Source organism: Equus caballus, chromosome 19 (genome assembly GCF_041296265.1).
Source record: "Equus caballus isolate H_3958 breed thoroughbred chromosome 19, TB-T2T, whole genome shotgun sequence".
In the NCBI taxonomy this organism is placed as follows: domain Eukaryota; kingdom Metazoa; phylum Chordata; class Mammalia; order Perissodactyla; family Equidae; genus Equus; species Equus caballus.
Genome location: NC_091702.1, coordinates 7,085,657 through 7,103,487, shown reverse-complemented (window position 1 = coordinate 7,103,487; position 17,831 = coordinate 7,085,657). Strand labels below are relative to the sequence as shown.

The window sequence follows — 17,831 nt, the reverse complement described above, 5'->3', positions numbered from 1 at the left end:
AACTGCGGGCTCTTGGCCCCTGAGACTGGGTGGGAGGGCACAGGACAGGCTGCGGCGGGGCGCTTGGTCCTCTGGCCTGCCTGCACAGTGGAAGCACCTGGGGCTTTGACTCAGGCTCTGCCCATTTGCAGGGATTCCGAGTTAATTAATCTGGGTGGGTTGGTTTTATCTCAACGCGCTTCCTTCTAATAAGTCGCCAAGGTTGGGGATCGCCATAGCCCCCCAAGGTGGGTCGCAGCCCCCCTTGATACAGCCAGCCAGCCCCTTGAGTCTGCGTAACCCCCTCGCTGAGCTCCGGATGGTCCCCAGAGGGCACTGGAGTCCTGACTTCACAGCTCAGGGAGGCTGCAGTGGAGGAGGCGGGGACGCCAGGAGCCAGGATTGAGGGCAGGGCCCTCCACGCGCGGCATGCTGCCCACCCCCACCCCCAGCGGTCCCCTGGGTCCCCGGCCTGGAGAGTCCCATTCCAAGGGCGTGGGAGGGCGCCCGGGAATCTGTATTGCTCACACACAAACCCAGATGCTTCTCTGGATCAGGCAAGTTTGGGAAACATCGCCATGCGCTCTTTCCTGGGTCCAGGCCATGGGAAGGAAACGGGAGTCAACCCGCCCCCGGAAACCTGAAGCACTGCGTCAGAACCGAACGCCCGGAGCCGCCCGCCCCTGAGTCCAGGCTGATTCCTCAGGCCGCCGCCGTCGGGGTCGGTTTTGAGACGTGGGCGGTGGACCGCTTCTCAGACCCGCCACCCGCCTCCTGCAGGTTCGCCGGGAGTGGGGGAGGGATCCGTGAGCCACCGCTCCCCGCCTCCGACTGGGAAGCTGGGCCGGGCCGCGGACCGTGCCGCTGGCAGCCGGCGCCCGCCCCCGCGGCCGCATCCTCCGGGGTGGGATGCGAGCGCTCCGGGCGCCCGCGCCGCCACCAAGCCACGTCTGCGACGCTGGGCGCGCCGACCCAGGGAGCCCCGCCCCCAGCCGCCCCGGGCGCGACCATGTGCCCTCTCTAGAGCCCGCGGGACGTCGCCGGCAGCTGGGTGCGTGGGAGACGATCGTTTGCCCCTGGTAATGAGGCCGGTGACTGTTGGCCGGGGATCCAGACCACTGACCTCCTTCTCTCACCAGGGATCTTCCTCCTCCCGGCCTAAGGCTCAGGCTGGCTCCTGCCAGCACAGCGCGCGCGCACACGGGGGAAAGCTTTGAAAAAATGACGGCGTAGACGAGCTCACCGGCGGCGGGGCTGCGGAGCGGTTGGAGTTGACTCCCTGCAGCAGGGAATCCCTCGGTCCCACGCCCGCTCCCCGCCCGCAAGCTGCGGCACTGAAGGCCAGGGACGAGGGCAGCGAGCGCGCCGCCCGAGGTAAGTCGCCGAGCCCAGGCGGCTCCCCGCCGGCGCCCAGCTCTCCTCTCCCGCCCGCCGCCCGGGATCGTCCGCTGCTGGGGACCTCGCCCCGAGGGGCACCACTCGCAGCACTGGGGCGACGCCAAGTGGCGGGGCTGCCCCGCGAGGGGGCGCACTGGGGCGCAGCTGGGGGTCCTGAGGCTCCTGGCGGAGGGGACAGCCCCCCACCAGATGCCAATTCCCGGCGGGAGAAGGAGCGCTTGGGTCGGGCCCAGAAGCTGCCTGCGGGTAGCCGGATGGCACAGCCTCGAGGCTGCTGCCCCATCGCCTCCCAACCCTCCGCCTGGGGGTCATTCGCTAGGGTGTCTGTCTATGTCTTGACAGTTATAGTGTTGCCCTGGCTGATGCTCCTCGGGTCATCTTACTGACCCTGTCCCTGAGTGAACGCCCCGCCCCCCAGGCTCTGGGTCGGCCCTCTGGAAGTTTCCTTTCCACCCCTGTCTCCCCCAGAGATACACCTGGGGGACGCGCAGTAGCCACGCAGGTGAGCAGTCCCCTTCTTCGCAGGTATGCCAGGTGTGTTCCACGCTCTCTATTTGTAAAATAGACACTTTGGTCGACTTCTTTAGTTTTTCTTTCTCTTTTTTAAATTCCGAATTGCTCCCTAGTTGTCTGTGGCGGCCAAATTTAGCAGATTTTTCACGCCTCCCTCCACGCCATCAGTTTCTCACCTATAAAGTCAAATCAGCCTTGTGTAAAGCGACAGCTCATTTCGAAATTAAACTAAAGTGTGGCTATTATAGCTATTTTATAGATCTAAATTTTCCCGAGTTGTATCTCCTTAAAATTGGGCACCCGTGGATCCTTTCTTTTTGCATAATGAGCACTGACCCAGCAGGTGCCTTTTTAAAAGTTCAGAAGCTTCTCTGGATCTCCGCCACCGCCGCCATCGCCTTTCTGCCGCTAGAGGCGCTGTCGGTCTACCTACGAATGACTTGCTTTGGCCTCCAACTCTCAATTTCTGTGATTCTATGTAACAGGCGTTTATTTTTCAACGACAGGCCTCAGTCGCGAACTGTACCACTTTATGGTACATTTTATTTTGCAATTGCCATTGCTGCCCTCCGCCCCCACCACACGTACAGTAATGTGGCTAAAACCCAGCTCTCATTAAAATCCACAGGGCAGTGAAGACTCATTTGGGAATTAATGATTAAGTAAGACTTGCACAAAGTAATGAAGGAGCAGTAAGAAGGCCAAGAAAGAATACCGCTGGCCATCAAAGAAGTCGATGAGCTGCAAATGGAAATAGTGGTAGTCCAAAGTGTTTTGAAAGACTTTTCTACAAATTGGTCCTTTTGAAAGTGTTTTCAGAGAGACCTTTTCAAAACCTGGAACTGAATCTCAGAGTGTGCCTGAGGGATCTCCAACCGGGCACAAGCTCTCCGTGTAAACAGAAGTCCACTGACCCTGGACGGTATTATCTGTTAGAGCCAATGTTTACTAAATCAAGCTAATAATGGGAAATTATTTCATAGAGGGGGACTTTATTATTTTACGACTGCAGCTTTGGTGGAGAGAGCTTTCCCTTAGGATAAATATGAGTCGAAATAGAAAACCAGTTAGGCCTAAACGTTTTGAGTGGGTCACAGTTTGTGACATCCCGGGATTCACTTGGATTCTCAGTATCAGCTCCTAGTCAGTGCACCAGATTGTATCACTGAGATTATTTCAGAATCCAAGCATTTCATGAGAGATTCTTCATGTTGGCCAGAGACAAGGGAGGAGGCTACTTGTTGAAGGCAGAGCATATTCCTGGGTTTGTCTCTCTGTGTGTTACCCTGAGTCCAGAACATTCGCCTGCCTGGTGCCCTTCAGTGGCATCTCAGTCCTAACAGGTCCAAAACAGAACACTGGATTCCAGACCCTCCATTCCTGAACCCGTTCCTCCCCCAGAATTCGCACCTCAGTAACAACGTCCTCTGCCTCCTCAAGCTGCCTCATAACACCTGGAAAGCCATCCCTGGGAGGCTCCCCTTTCCCTCTGTAAGGCACTAACCTCCAAAATGTGTTCTATCTACCCACCTGCCCCCATTTCTCCCATCTTGGCCACGTTTTTTTCCTTTTCCTCTCTTCTGCAGAAGCCTCTTACCCCTGTTGTCGTATCCTCTTAACTGGCCTGCTGGCTTTCTCTCTTGCCCTGCCCAGCGCATTCTTGCCAGCACCACAGCCAGCGTCATCATTGTCCATCATGAGTTGACTCCTGCCGGTTTCTTGTTTAAAACTCCCCGGTGGCTTTCTGTGGTTCTTAGGGTGATCCAAACCTCTGGATAACCCAGTCTCTGTTCTCCTCTATGATCTGCTTTCTGACCATTCTCCCCCTTGCTCATTCTCCTCCAGCCACACTGGCTTCTCTTCTTTCCAACTTTCCAGAGTAATATTGCCACAATTTAAAAAACAAAGTTCCATGTTTGCACTTGAACACTTTGCACGTACTGTTCACAGTTGAGCTGCAGTGTCCTATAATTCTATTTCATCCCTCTTACAACTTGTTGTTTTTCCTACAGTTAATAATTGCTTTCTGTTTTTGTTTTTGTTCCTGTTTGGCTTTGTTTCCTGTGTCCCAATCTTTACCTCTGCACTTTCTGGGAGAATTGTTAAACTCTTTTCAGTGTGATCAGACACACAGGGAATTACCCATTATCTGTTTTCCTTGGCAGTCTCTCTCCTGGAGCCCTTTATCCACCTGCTCCAATATAAAATGGGGACTTTCAGGCATGCCATACGGCTGCCCTCTCTGGACTGCCCTCTCTCCGAGGTGCTAGGAATGCCTCTGTGTCCTTTCTGAGTTGCATCACCTGTTTTCTGAGCATCATAATTTTCTTTTTCTTAATTTATTCCTTAATTTTGTGGAGCACATCTTCTAGTAACTACCTGAGGTGTGAAGTGTGTGGGAGATAAAATTTTTCATAACTTGTTTGGAATGACTTCGAATGGAAATAATAGAAAACCTGACTACAGCAATTTTCATTCCTTTTTTTCTTTGCCTTTCCGTGAGAAGCAGTTGTGAAGTAAGCAGTGTGGAAGCTGGTGTAGTGAGTCAGGATCTGATAATAGCAGGGACCCAGGATCTTACTTTTGTTTGCATCTGCCATACTTACATGTTGACTTTTGCCTTTATGCTTACTGACTCCTGGTGTCATGATGGCTGCTGTGGCCCTTGGCATTATATCTGTATTCCAGGCAGTAATAGGGCAGAAGAGGCAAAAATCAGAGTCAGTGAAATCTATTTTATTGGGAGAATAAGAACATTTCCAGAAACCTTCGTAGCAGATTTTTCTCTTGGCCTTACTGTGGCACAGGGCCACTGCTACCCACATGGGAAGATAGGAAAGGAAATAGCTGTACACATTGTTGTTTCAAACAAAACAGGGTTCTGCGAGTAAGAAAGAAGGTTGGGATGTGTGTCTGCTATACTTTGCATGCAAATATGTCTATGTGTTGCACCCTTGACAGCTGGTTTGTTTAGGTATAAAATTCCAAGGTGGAAGTCGCATTTCCTCAGTATTTTATGACATCTCTTCATGGTCTCTAGGCCCATTGCTGCTTGAGAAGCGGGTGGCACTCTGCCAATCCTTGGAATTAGCCTGTTTGTTTCTTCTGGAAGCTTTTCTCCCCTTTCGATCCCTGGTATTTCCACATTTCCTGATGGTGTGCTTTAGCTAAGTGCTTGTCAGTGCTGTGCTGGGCACTCTGCGGCCCTTCCTGTGAAAGCTCACGCTGTAAGGTGCCGGGATAATTCCATGTATTATTTCTTCAGTTACTTCTTCCTCACTGTCCTTATCCTGCTTTTTCTGACACTGCTATCAGCTGGATGTCCCAGATCCCTGACGGCATCCTCTAATTTTCTTACGTCTTTTTCATCTTTGCATTTTTGTTCTACTTTCTGGGAGAGTTTGTTTAATTTCCTTTCCCAACCCTGCTATTCAGGTTATTTGCTTCTGCTACCAGATATTTAATTTCCAAGAGATATTCTTGTTCTGTGAATGTTTCTTTTTTTAGTGTTCTATTCATTTTCCTGGGTGCAAGAATTCTCTAAACTCTTGGAGTCGTTCATTTTTATTTTTTAGGCATTCTTTTGCTGACTTCATTCTCACTAGTAGCTCTGGGTTTCTTCCCCCCACCACCCCCCGCCCCCGCCGTGACTTTTCCAAACGTCTGAATTTCGGCTCTCTGTTTATATTTAAGGAGACACCGAGGAGCTGATCGAAAGTTGTCTGTGCTTCAGAAGCACACATTTGGCACAGGGACCTTCATGCATCGCTGACCTTCTCTGTTTTCTTAGCCTGGTCTGGTTCCCCAAAGAAGAACCCTGAAGCCTCCTGCTGAGGATTTAAGCTGGATGCAGGACCTGTGAGCTGACGGGATCAGAGTTCAGGTGGATGTCTCACCCTTGAGTGTGCTTTGTGGTTGTTCTTTAATCCTTCCGTTTCCTGGTGGGCACCTTGCTCCCACCCTCCCTCGAGCTGTGACTGGGGTCCCTGAGTACAGATCTTCCCCGCCTCAGTGTCTGCAGAAAGTACATCTCCTAGTCTGTGGGACACGGGGTCAGTCGGCCAGCTCTGCTGGCTTGGCAAGGGACCTGGGGCTCTGCTTCTACTTGGACGGCCCCTAAGCCCAGCCTGTGCTGGCCCCAGAGATGCCCCCAGTCTGCCATTCCCAAGCCTTTCTGGGATGCTGCTCAGCCATCTCACCCTGCTGATGGCCCCCCACCGGGAGACGGGGTTCCTGCTTGCTCTCCTCTGCTGAGTGGACAACCTCTTCCGTCTTCCAAAGCTCGGTCGCTCTCTCTTCTCTCCAACTCTTTGAGTGTTTTATGGTGATTATTAGGATTCCTTACGGTAGGGTCTCAGGAGGGCGTGCAGACGACCCTGAGGGTCCGCCGTGTCCATGAGTGATCAGCCCTGCTGTTGTGACCGTGCTCCCCAGACGGACGCGGTTCCTTCTCTCACTTCTCATTCTGCTCTTTCTGTTCCTGCCTGTGGAAACAAACATCACATCCATTTTTAAATGCTTCAAAGCTTTCTTTTAAAAATCTATAAACACAGTTAACATAGACCTAATTGGATAGATGTTACAGCTGCGGAAAGTAAAGGCTCTTTTAAGGAATGCAACTACATCACCTAAAGAAGCTGAGCGTTTTTCTTCCTGGCATAGATGATGCTGTAATGAACTCATTACAGTTGCAAAAAAATTTTGTTTTGTATCAGAATGTGTTCCAGAGGCCTTTTAAGCTAAATTGTTCCTACAGTATGATTTACCAAGACCGGTGAGAGAAACATTTTCCGATGTTTCTTCTGTACCAAATGGCTGGCCCTGGGGCCCTGGGGCCCTGTGACCCCCGGAGCTGTACTAACTAGCTCCGTAATCTGTTCAGTTTTCTAATTATCAGCTCTCTGCCATGGAGAAAGTGAAGCAGATATAATCTAGACACAATGTTTTAGGAAACAGTCTCCGTAGCTGTTTCTCTCTGTGTGTTTAGTATTTTATTAAACTTAACGTTCTTATCCCAGCACTTGTTACTTAAAAAGGCGTGTACTGATTGCTTCCCTGCCGGGAGCTGTCTGCAGACCTTGGCGGCACGGTCTCACAGTCCTGGCGGAGGAGTCCCGCAGCCTGTCCTGTTAGTGCCCTCGCCGTGCAAAGGAGGGACGTCGGCTTCGGCGGGTGAGCCTCTGCTAAGAGGCAGGTGCAGGCGCTCCCCAGCCTGTGTCATGACGCAGACGGGGTCTTAACAGGCCGTGGTAGACATTTTGTAATCTTGTACTCTATCTTTGGGATACTTATCATGTCTATAGCAATGAGATTGTAATTTCATTGGGTTTTAAATAGAATGGCAAGGTGGTTGTGATAAACTTTGTCATTTGAACTGTGTGCACTGAATCTCACGCTTTGTGACAGGCTGCCGTTTCCATCCTCACACTTCCTCCAGCTCATTCTTCATTCGGCTTCCTTGTGCTTTGTTTAATGCCCAGAATACCTTGCCTCCAATTGCTAGATGGGATGGAGAAGCCAAATAATTCAGCATCATATTGATATTTTTTTATCCTTTAAGCTTTCATGTCATCCCAAGGCTACATTATGAGCTCAGCTTCCAGGCAACTGCTTAAAAATTCAGGCCATCTCCTCGGACTCACCCTGGACCTTCCGGCCGTTCACCTGCTCTTGGGAGCTGGGGCCGCTGGGGCAGTCTCGATGGGCCACTCTGGGGACTGCTGAGGGACCCTGCCACGCCATCCCTCCGTGGGCCGTGCTGAGTGCCGCCCTGCAGCTTGACCAAAAGATTCCTCGTTTTGTGTTTTGCTGTATTTGTAATTAAAGCCAGGATAGGATTTAAGCATTTCTCATGAGGTCTATGCTCACATGTATCTGAATGTCATCTGAGAACCTGGTTTGGCTCTTTTGCTTTTGTCTTTTAAATCCTGGGTTTTGGCAGTGATCTTGGGCGCCTGCACTGGAATCAGAGTCTGTGTTAACTCTCAGAGTGCAGCTGCGCCCACGATGCGTTCCTGAAGTGAGGCATGCCAAGGAACTTCTGAACTAAAATCATTTTTCCAGCCAATTTCAGTATAATTTGAGATATTATCATGGAAAAGATGATTGAAAAACAATTTTGGTCCCCATCACCCATTGTCTCATAAAATGTGAAATATTTTAGAAGTTGAAAAAACGACACTAACTGTTATACACATGTTCTTGCCAACCAGATTTTACTAAATATACGCTTCAGAAGTACTAAAACTTAAGCCGTGAAATGTTAAAGATCTATTTATCAGAATCCCTGTCTCCCTCCCCATTTGATTCCTCCTCCTGCAGAAGCAACCACTGCTCCTAAGTTGAAGGGTTCATGTGCATATGCAGAGCCCTAATCAATACTTGATATTGTTCTTGTATTTAAATATTATGTAAATGTACCCTACTATATACAACAACAGCCTTTGCCACTTGTTTTTTTTAAATCGATATGTTTTTAAAGACTTATTCATGTTGATATATGCACTTGCTTTGTTCCTTTTTTTTTTTTTTGAAGATTAGCCCTGAACTAACATCTGCTGCCAATCCTTCTCTTTTTGCTGAGGAAGACTGACCCTGAGCTAACATCCATGTCCATCTTCCTCTACTTTATATGTGGGACACCTACCCCAGCATGGCTTGTCAAGCCATGTCATGTCCTCTCCCCAGGATCCAAACCAGTGAACCCCAGGCCGCTGAAGTGGAACATGCGAACTTAACTGCTGCACCACTGGGGCGGCCCCGCTTCATTCCTTTTAACTGAATGACTAAGCCATAAAGTGTGCACTCCTCTGGTGATAAACATCTGTTTTCCCCAACTTTGTGGTGTTGCTGTGGTGGAGGATACTTGCACCTCTCTGTGTACACACCGGCGTGAGCTCTGGGGAGTCTGTTATAAGTGAGTGGTTGAGTTGTAGCCCATTTTCTCCTTTAATGTATTTTGCTCTGTTGCTTTCTAAGTTGCTTGTACCAATTTAGATGCCTGCTGGTTCTGGTTACCCACGTTTTTTCTAACGTGACATTTTCAGCCTAAGTGGCGCCAAGCTGAACTGAAATATTTCATTGTCCCCACTGTCATTTTCCTATTACTGGAGACTCGCAGACTCTGTGTTTATATTGTTCTTTGTGTTTCTTCTTTGAGTTATTCTCATCATTTGCCCATTTTTCTTTTTAAATTTGGTTCAAGATATCCTACTCTCTTTCCTAAGCTCCAAAAGAGATTTTTTATCATTTCTTCTAAATTTTAACTTTTCGCTGCTCACGTTTAGTATAACTGGAATTTATTGTTTATTGCATGGGGTCAGCATCTATTTTCCCCCACATAGGTGAGATGACCAGTCATCCTAGTGACATTTGTTGAGTCCTTCCCCCACTGATAATACCAAGTATAGACAGGTGTGCTTCTGGATTCCTAGTTCTGTTGGACTATTGACTTATGCCCTGCCCAGTATCAGTGGTTTCAGTGTTCTGTAATTTAACCTAAGCCTTAAGGGTTTAGATGCGTTGTGTCGAGGACAGGCACCGAGGTCAGCTTGCCAGGCTTTGCATATCAGCTCTGCCAGCTGGTTCCTGACATGGGGCCTTGGGGAGGTGATTAACCAGGCTGTGTTGTGGGGACTTCCCCGGTGTGAGCACTGAGAATCCCATGTCCCAGGACCCCATCAGTGCTGGGCACACAGTAAAGATCGGTCCCCCTAAACCTCAGACAAATGATGTCATCTTTCCCCCAGTGTCTCCCTCTAGGAAATGGCAATGATACTGGTATCTGCCCCACAGGGCTGCGGGGAGGATTAGTGAGGTCATACAGGGAAAGGGCCGCGACCAGCACCTGGCCTGGGCTAAGTGCTGAAAAAAGTTCATTTCCCTTCCTCCTCTCCCTTCCTCCTCTTTAAAATTGTCTTCACTATTCTTGAACTGATAGAATTTCGTATGAACTTTAGAATCTTCTTGCTGAGTTCTCCATAATACCCTATGGGAACTTATAATTTGGGGGAAAACTACATCCTCACAACATCAAAGCTTCATGTCAGGGCTCGCCCCGTGGCTGAGTGGTTAAGTTCACGTGCTGCACTTCAGCAGCCCAGGGTTTGCCACTTCAGATCCTGGGCGTGGACCTACACACTGCTCATCAGGCCGTGCTGTGGCAGCATCCCATATAGAAGAACTAGAATGACCTACAACTAGCATATACAACTATGTACTGGGGCTTTGGGAGGAAAAGAAAGACAAACATTGTCAACGGATGTTAGCTCATGGCCAATCTTCCTCACCAAAAAACTTTTAAAAAAAGCTTCATGTCATGAATATGGTCATTTCTTTATTTATATGTTTCCTTTAATGTTACTCAATGAGTTTTAAATAATTTCCTCTCTAAAATTCCTGCACATCTTTGTAAGATACATTTCGAGGTATCCTAAGTACCTGATAGATTTGTTGTTATTCTGAGTGGGTCACGATCTATTTTAGATTTTAACTTTTAAAAATAGAAAATTTTAGGTTTATGCGGAGGGAGACAGACTGGAATAATGAACACGCGTGTCTATTACTCAGCTTCTACAAGTTCCAGCTCCCAGCCATTCTTGTTTTATCTGTGGAATTGTATCTTTTTTAAAAGTTCTAGTTGGTGTTATCTTTTCAGTAATAAATGAGTGCTATTGATTTCTGTATTTTGATTTTGACTGCAGCAGCCTTGCTCCATTTTTGTTAGTTCTAACAGTTTGAGGATTGGCTTCATAGAGCTTCTAAGAGAACAATCACCTGAAAATGACAGTGAATCTTGTTTTTCCCTTTACAGTTCTTATGCGTTCTACTTCTTCTATTTTTCTTCGTTTGTTGGCTAGCACCTCCACTACAATGATGAGCAAAAGTGGTGATTCCAAGTGTCCTTGGGGCTTCTTTTAACTTTAAGGAGAATAACTTTTGCTTTCACCACTGATCAAGAAGTTTACGGCAACATTTTGTTTGATGCGTTTTATCATTTTACCATTTCCCTGTACTGCAAGTTTGGTAAAATGTTTGCTGGTTAATTTTTCGCACTTTCCCTCCCCATCTGTAGGTGTGAGCACTTGTTCATTTGGTGCTGATTCCCTACCCGCCTGGGTTCCTAGTGTAATGCACTTATGTTAGTGGATTTCATGTCGTTAAGCCATCCTGAATAGTTAAGGTAAATCCTCCATGACTTGGATGCTTTGTTAAAATACAATGTTGGAGCCCATTTACTAAGATTTCGTTTCAGATTTTAGCCCAATTATAGGGCAATGTTCATAACAACGTTGGTCTCTAATTTTCCGTTCTCCAACTGTCTTTGTTTAGTTTTCATTTCAAAGCTATACTGTTAGCCTCATAAAGTGAGTTAGGGAGGTTCCTTCTTGGTCTGTTCCTAGGACAGCTTATGGATAAGAGGTGATTGTTTTCCCAACAGTGGTTGGAACTTGTCTAACTATCATTGGAGTGTGGTGCTCTTTCATCAGAAACCTGACACTTGATTCACTCTCCTCCATGGTTACAGTGCTATTCATATTTTCTCTTTCTTTATGAAAGAATTTTGTTGCATTTTTCTTTTGTAGATCTCTTTTATCTTTGTTTTCTATGTCATTAAGTGTGTCCCTTTTTTCTGCTTTCCTAGAGCTTATACTATTGTTCTGTTTCCAGTTCTCCTTTCTTCTTTTGAAAGGTTATCTCTGTCATTTTCAATCATCCTTCTCTTCTGTTATATCCACACAGGGGGACATTTTCCCTCCAATTCCTGCTGTCACTGGTGCACACATTTTGTTTTCAGTTTTGTGTTATCCATTCCAAAATAGTCTATAAACTGTATATGATTTTATGATATAAAATTATTTAGACACGTTTTGGTTTTGTTTTGTTTTGTTTTTCAGACTGGCACCTGGGCTAACAACTGTTGCCAATCTTTTTTTTTTTTTTCTGCTTTATCTCCCCAACCCCGCCCCCCTGTACACAGTTGTAGATCTTAGTTGCAGGTCGTTCTAGTTGTGGGATGTGGGACGCCGCCTCAACGTGGCCTGACGAGCGGTGCCATGTCCGCAACCAGGATCAGAACCCTGGGCTGCCGCAGCAGAGCGCGTGAACTTAACCTCTCAGCCACGGAGCCGGCCCCTAGACACGTTTTGATTGGTGTATATGTATGTGTTTCACTTTCCAGATACTTGGAATAAGGTCAATTATCTTTGTTATTGATCTCTGGTTTTGGTGCACTGCTGTCAAAGAAAGTGATCTGTGTCCTATTGACTCTCGTATGTTTGAAGTTTTCTTTATGAGCTAATGCATGGTTAATTTTTGTAGAAATTACATGTGTGTTTGAAAATAATGTATATGCACTAAGTATTGAGTCTAGAGTTCTACATATGTCAATTAGATTAAGCTTGTTACCTGATGTCAAATCTTCTATCATGATGAATATTTTTCATTCAATATTTCTGTTTCTAAGAGAGGCTTTAAAAATCTAATGTAATCATGGATTTTCCATTTCTCCTTGTAATCTGTCTGCTTTTTCATTATACATTTTGAGGCTGGCTTGTTGACTCCATTCAACTATATACAGCTTCAGATTTGCCTAAGACAAATATTGCTGTGTCGTTTTTATTTGATTAGTACTTCTCTGGTCTATCTTTTCCTATATCTTTACTTCCAAATTTTCCATGGTGTTATATTTCACATGTGTCTGTTATAAACAAAATAGGCCTGGAGTTTTTAATCTTTATAATTACTGCCTTTTAACTAACTAGTTTTATCCATTCACATTTATTGTGACCTTTAATATTTTTGAATTCTTCTTCCATTTTATTCTCTATTTACCATTGCTCTTTTTAAATAACTTTTCTTTTTTCTATCTCCTATTATATTACTGAAGGACTATTTATGCCTACTTCTCTCCGGCTGTATTAGCTTAGAGGTTAACTATTCTGTCTCCACATTTTCAGTAGCACTGTTAAAGTTTTAACATTTGCACTTCAGGTAACAGATCTAAAGGTAATCAATAATTCTGGCCTCCCCCCAAACCATTCTACAGGCTGAGCATGCTGGAGTGCCTTTATTGCTCCTGCCATTTATCATTATTGTTGGCTACCATTTTAGTTCTACCATTTTGAAACGTATCTCATCAAAAACCACACTGGACTGGTGGTGCTCTCTGTTTTTGTTTCTCATGGTCCAGGCCTGTTTTGATTTATCCCGTATAGCAAGCTCCTCTTCTCCACCATGGCTTCTGGGAAACCTCTTCTGCCTTCTGGATTCAGTTTGCCTCTCACCTAAGTAGTGTTGCATTGAGGTCTATGAGTAGCAAATTCTGTGTATTTGTCTGCTGGGAGAATGTTTGTTCGCTCTTTCTCGTGAGTGTATACAGAACTCCAGGGGACGGTTATGTTCCTTTGGCGGATATGACCTGCGGGATCCCGGGCTGTGCTGTGACTGCTGAGAAGACTTTAGTTTAAGGATGGTTCTTTCACACTAAACCTGCTTTATTCGCTGATTGCTTTTAAGGTTGTTCTTTGTTTTTTTGTGGTTGTGTAGTTTTATTGTTATTTGATGTGGATTAATTTTTAATTTATGTATATCTGGCTTTGTGGGGCTTCTTAAATACAACCAATTATGGAAAGTTCTTAGCCATTATCTCTTCAATTGCTGTCTTGTGCTTATTTTCTCTAAGCCTCCTTTGGACTTTTATTATACAAAATTGGACCTTATCATTTAGTCATCCTGTTTTTAACGTCTCTTTGTCTCTTTATCACGTTGCTCTATATTCCAGGTGATGTGTCCAAGTCTAAATGCCATTTCACAGTTCTTTCTTGAGCTGTGACTAAATTGCTGTTTAAACTCTGTATAGACTTACTTTGCATTTTTGAATACCTTTAATTTTTCATTTATAGAATTTTAATTTTTTTCTTTTTCAATTTTGCTAGATATTTTAAAAATAACATCTTTTCATGATCTTCCTTTATGGTTTCTATGTATTCTTCTTGGTCTTTAAAACTTTGGACATACATGATGGGAAGAGAAAATCTATGATAATACAGAAACAATGACCAACCCATCACTAGTGAAAGCTTCTAGTGACGAGACTGTGGACTCCAAGCACCATTTCTCATTAACTGCAACGAGGGCTCCTTGGAGAAATGGCTGACTCTAGGTCTGGGACAAGCAATGTAGCAGGTGAGCATGAAAATCTTGTCGTATCCAAAGATAGGAAGCCATCAACCATAACTCGAGTCTTGTGAAAAGGTCTTAGGATCTAACCTGACTAGGCTCCCATTAGTCAAAGATGGAGCAATGTGAGCATCAAAAGTAATAACAGTGACTTGAAAGACACCAAAATATTTGTACAGTCATGCATCACTTAACGACGGGATACGTTCTGAGAAATCCATCCTTAGCCAGTGTTGCCCTTGTGTGAACATCACTGAGTGTACTTACACTAACTTAGGTGGGATAGCCTCCTTCACACCTAGGCTCTACGGTATGAATCTTTTGGGACCACTGATGTATATGTGGTCTGTCATTGATCCAAACGTCATTATGCCAGGTGTGACTGTATTCAGGAATTGACTAGCATGGATTCAAAAAGGCAAACAGAAAACATCCCTTTGGTGGCTCAGGATGCCAGAGAACCAACATCGTCTGTGGAAAATGGGTTAATGAAAAGAGAGATTCAAGCATTTATCCTGACTTCTGTAAGAACCCTACCTTAGGGTATTCAAACAGTTGACGAGAGAAAGTCTCCTTATAGAAATGGGCCAGGTAATGAATGAAGAAGGATCCAATTCTTTCTACTCCTCTGTTTTTTAATACTCAGCCTTTCCATAATAAGATGGATTTTAAAAGAGTCTAATTCAGACAAATAATGTGCCAAATATAACAAAATGTTAATTATTAAATAGGTTGATGATGTATTAGGGTAGTTATTGCCCTTTTCTCTCTACTTCTCCATGTGCTTGAAAATGTTTCTACTTAAAACTAAAAAGACTTTCACTGGGAAAAACTGAAGTAGGTGCTCACGCTTCAAAACATGGGAGTCACTGTAGAAAAGACTGACGTACTTGCTGTAACAATTATTGATGAAAGTGTATGTGCAGACACCATATTACACAAATTCAGATGTAATTACCTTGTTGTTAACACCAGTGTTAATCAGCAGGAAGTGAGGTCCAGGGAGCTGTCGCCCAGAGTCACAGGCTGTGCCTGCGGTCAGTCCCAAGCCGATCTCTACCTGTCCTGTGATCTTCCTGGTTCTGGAACATTTATATTTCAGAATCACATCATTTTTCCGGTTTATTGTTGATCATTCCTATGACTTGGGGATGCTTTCTGTGTTCTAGGATATCAAGTGATAACATTCTGTGCTGTGTGTTTGTTACTTGATTTTTGACTTTAAAATGTGTCATTGGGTTATAACATACATTCAGAGAATTGCGTGAATATGAAGTATGCAGCTGCACGAGTGTCACTTATGTCTTGTGGACAGGTTTCTGGACCCCCTCTCCCTGGCCCAGTGGGTGAATCTCGCCCGCAAACTGCATAGGCGTTAAGTCAGTCCGATAACACCCACGCTGTGCTGCGCAGGAGCCGTGCAGGCCGTCTTCAGCCTGTGTCACATGACCTTGCGTCCCCACGTCTCATGACTGAAGACGCCTGTTGGACCTCTGCAGAGCAGGAAGAGGTGAAGGGCAGCTCGCTCTCACCCTCCCCCGCTGCATTGCTTAGAGATTGTGGGAATAGTTAACGACCCTGGTCCTCGTCTCCCTCCACACGCAGATAACGTCAGCATCTCTGAACTTGTTTGATGTGTGACTGAAGATGCTTGTTTATGTCACCCAGATGCACCGTATCCTTTTTTGACATAGATGAAACTTGGTCACAAATTTTTTCCCTCTTCTCCTCTTCCCTGCACAGTACACTGACTGCTCACACCCTCGGAGCAGTCCCCTCAGAGCACCCTGTGGAACTGGTTCTCGGGGTCCCACTCCTCACCCCGAGTATTGAATGAACTCCATCACTAATGTCACCAGGACCTTTCACTCAGTCAACAGCATACAACCTGTGTACCACCGCCCAGGGCAGGATGTAGAATATTTCCCATGCCTCCACCCCTTGTGCCCCTTCCTTGTCACAACGCTTCTCCTGGGAAATGGCTATGCTGAGGTCTACCACCAGAGATAGAAGTAGGATCCTAGTGGGTGGTCTTTTCTGTCCTGCTCTTTCACTCATCATGATGTCTGGGAGAGTCACACTGTTGCTGCAGGTGGCAGGAGCTTATTGCTTTTTGTTGCTGTGTAGTATTCCATTGTGTAAATATACTCAAGTTACCTATCTATCCTATTTGATGGAAAGTTGAGGTTGTTTCCAGTTCTCCACTATGGTGAGTAGAATGGTGATGAACATTCCCAGGATTTAGAAAGGTACAGGGAGTGTGATGCTGGGGTAAGAATGTGCCAGGAGATAAATGGAAAAGAATACAGAGTCCACAGATAGACTCACAAACATGGGCAACTGATCTTTGTCAAAAGATCAGAGGCAATTTGATGGAGAAAAGTTAGTCTTTTAAACAAATGGTGATGGCACAATTGGGTGACCATATGGAAAAAACAAAGATGCCAACTTTTCACATGACACAAATATTCACAAAAATTGTTCATGGATGTAAACATAAACTGCGAAACTATCAAAATTCTAGAACTAGCAAAGGAGAAGATACGACCTGAGTTTTCATAATGACCTTTTATCTTCAACATTGAAAGAACGAGTCTTCAATGAAAAATCCAGTTAAGGTGGACTTTGTTATAATTAAAATTTTCTACTCTGTGACAATCACTGTAAGAGAAGAAAAAGACCAACCCTAGACTGTGCGAAATCTTTGGAAGAAGCCTATCTAAGAAAGGGCTTGTATTAAAATGTACAAAGCATCATAAATTCAACAATAAGAAAACAAACATTCCAATGAAAAATGGGTCAAGATCTGAACAGACACCTCGCTAATGAAGGTATAAGCATACAATAAGCATGCAAGAAGATGCTCAAAATCACTTATCATTAGAGAGAAGCAAGTTGAAACAAAGTGAGACGCCTCGACACACAAATAGACGAGATCAATTCATGGCTGGGGGGTAGGACGGCACAGACTCTCTGTCGTCACTGCTGCCCATGCCGAGTGGTGCGGCCACTGTGGAAGACACTTGGGCACTTTCTTACAGAGCTAAACATCATCTTAACACGTGATCCCTCAACCATCTTCCTAGGTATTTACACAATGTTTTCAAATAGAACGTCAACAAAAAAGCCAGCACACATATATAGACTGCACCTCATTTATACAGGCAGGGAACTTGAATGAACAAAGATAACCTTCCATAAATGAAAGGACACCCAAATGAGGTACATCCATGCAATGTAATGCTATCAGGTGCTAACACTGAAAGAGCTATCAAGATGAAAACACATGGAGGAATCTCAAATTCACCTTTCTAACAGAAAGAAGCATCTGCGAAGGCCGGGTAGAGTACGGTCTCATTGATATGGCATTCTGCAAACACAAAGCTATCAATTTGATCCACAGATCAGCTTCCCAGAGCTGTGCAGGGCTGGGGTCGGGGGAGAGGAATGAAGAGGTCAGGAAATCCGTGGGATGCTTTAATGGCGGATACTTGCCTCTCTGCCTTTGACAAAATCCCCAGATTTTTACAGTGGAAAGAGCAAATCTTGACTTACACAAATTAGTAAAATGATTTAGGTGGGTGGATCCTTGGATGGCATGCAGATGAGACTAGAGAGTCTAACCGTATTGAGAATGGAAGAAACAAACTCACTTCGAGTGGTGGGGGAAGTGGTGCTGACCTAAGGACCTTTGGAAATGACTGGAATCTGTACAACTACAGGAAAAGACACCGAGCAAGCAGAGAGCCCTACTTGATAAA

At 45.5% G+C, this 17,831-nt stretch overlaps 1 long non-coding RNA gene across 1 annotated transcript; it reads left to right on the top strand.

The window, feature by feature from the left end:
* The first annotated feature begins 521 nt into the window (after positions 1 to 521).
* LOC138919068 (uncharacterized) lies at positions 522 to 16,239 on the top strand. Its single transcript, XR_011428964.1, has 4 exons — positions 522 to 759; positions 1,119 to 1,353; positions 11,870 to 14,076; positions 15,386 to 16,239. It is a non-coding gene; the product is annotated as an uncharacterized lncRNA (long non-coding RNA).
* The last annotated feature ends 1,592 nt before the right edge of the window (positions 16,240 to 17,831 follow it).